Consider the following 2,298-nt stretch of genomic DNA (forward strand, 5'->3'; position numbering starts at 1 on the left):
CAATTACCATTAGAATGTACTAAAAGGAGTTTTTTAATTAATGTGTATAATGAGAAGGAAGACTTAAACATGTACAGGAAATGGCATTCATTGTTCCGACAATTCAAAATACATTAAAACCTTCAAGTATGGTTCTTGTAGAAGAGATTATGCCAAAGTGATTTTCCTTAAAGCATTTGAAGAATCCACTGGTTTCTTCCTTCTCCCACTGAAAAAAAAAAACCGACGTAATTCTCAGAAAGTGATTCACTTATCTCCTGAAGTCATTATTTGGCTCCATATCTTCCTCATGGCATTTTTCACCTCCTCATTTCTCACACTGCAGATCTAGGGGTATAACATGGGAGTACTGAAAACATAGAATATGGCCACTGTGTTGTCCATGGGGAAGGTGGAGGCAGGCCTCATGTAGGTGAAGATACAGGGAACAAAGAACAGCATGACAACCTTGACGTGAGAGCCACAGGTGGAGAGGGCTTTGCACCTTCCCTCTGAACTATAACTTTTTAGAGAGTTCAAGATGACCGTGTAGGAGACGACCAACATGAGGAAACAGACAGTGCAGATCAGGCCACCGTTGATAGCCACCGACAGGCCCACGACGTAGGTGTTTGTGCAGGCGAGTTCCAACAAAGGGTACATGTCACAGAAAAAAGGACCAATGACATTGGGATCACAGAAGGGCAGCCGGAATAGAATGGGAATCTGAATTATTGAATGAAAGAAGCCCAATACCCAGGCTACCCCCACCAGTAGGACACACACCTGCCGGTTCATGATGATCAAATAGTGCAAGGGTTTGCAGATGGCCATGTAATGATCAAAGGCCATCACAATGAGAAGGATGACCTCTGTCATTCATTCATTCAAACATATTTATTGAGCACTACTGTGTGCAGAGCACTGTACTAAGTGCTTGTGAAGTACAAGTCGGCAACATATAGAAACGGTCCCTACCCAACGATGGGTTTACAGTCTAGTCCTTCCAAAGAAGTGTGATAGAAAGAGCTAGACCATACAGCCATCATAGGATATGACTTTTCTAGCAGACAGGCTGTCTACAATCATTTTGGGAGCAGTGAAAGAGGAGTAGAAAGCACCTATGAAAGATAAGTACCAGAGGAAGTAGTACATAGGGGAGCTGAGGTTCTGACTGGCCTTGATGGTTATAACCACAAGCAGGTTTCCCAAAAGAGTTACCAGGTAAATGATTAGAAACAAAACAAATAAAAGTTTCTGCAACTCTGGATTCCGGGTAAGTCCCAAGAGAAGTAATTCGGTCACATTTTTCCTTTTTTCCATCAATTCAGTGTTGGTGATGATCAGACCGGTGAGCATGCACAGCAGAGAACTGGTTTACTTGAAAAGATAAAGATAATTGAATTTCTTTAGCACCATTTTTTTTCCATGGAACCCAAGGTACTTAATTTATATTATCTAACATTTCACTCATTCTTGAAACACCTTGGTCCCATTTGACAGAAAGAAAAATCAAGCCAAGTAACAATCAATCAATGGTATTTACTGAGTGCTCACTCTCTGCAGAGTGCTGCAGAGACTGTTTCGATATGCTGAATCCAGTATTCTTTCCACTTAGTTCAGAGCTTGTCAACCAGCATGATTAGTACCACTGGTAGCATTTCACTTGGATTTTCACCCTTTAGTCACACCTCCCTCAGTCCCACAGAATTTATGTACCTACCTGTAATTTATTTATTTATAATTAATGTTTGTCTCCCCCTCTTGATGGTAAGCTCATTATGAGCAGGAAACATGTCTACCAAATTTGTTGTATTTTCCTAATTACTTAGTACAGTGCTTGAGGAGCAGCGGGGCCTAGTGGAAAGAGCACGGGCTTGGGAGTCAGAGGTCGTAGGTTCTAATCCCGGCTCCACCACCTGTCAGCTGTGTGACCTTGGGCAAATCGATTAAGTACTCTGTGTCTCAGTTCCCCCACCTGTAAAATGGGGATGAAGACTGTGAGCCCCATGTAGGACAACCTAATTACCTTGTATCTACCCCAGCGTTTAGAACAGTGCTTGACACATAGTAAGCACATAACGACTACCATCATCATCATCATCATCATCATGAGTGTTCTGCACACCTTAAGTGCTCAGTAAATGTGATTGATTGACTGATGAATTTCACAGCACACTGGAGCTCCCAACAGAAGCCGTTTTGCTTTACTTAGGGATGATCGCAATAATAATACTAATAATGCATTTGTTAAGCTCTTACTATGTGCCAAGCATTGTTCTAAGTGCTGGAGTAGATACAAGGTAATCAGGATGTCCT

The 2,298-nt window shown here is 41.9% G+C and overlaps 1 pseudogene; it reads right to left on the reverse strand.

Annotated features, from left to right (window-relative positions):
- Window positions 1-246: 246 nt before the first annotated feature.
- Window positions 247-1,302, reverse strand: LOC119923043 (annotated as a pseudogene).
- Window positions 1,303-2,298: the final 996 nt, after the last annotated feature.

Source organism: Tachyglossus aculeatus, unplaced genomic scaffold (assembly GCF_015852505.1).
Source record: "Tachyglossus aculeatus isolate mTacAcu1 unplaced genomic scaffold, mTacAcu1.pri scaffold_138_arrow_ctg1, whole genome shotgun sequence".
Classification (NCBI taxonomy): Eukaryota; Metazoa; Chordata; class Mammalia; order Monotremata; family Tachyglossidae; genus Tachyglossus; species Tachyglossus aculeatus.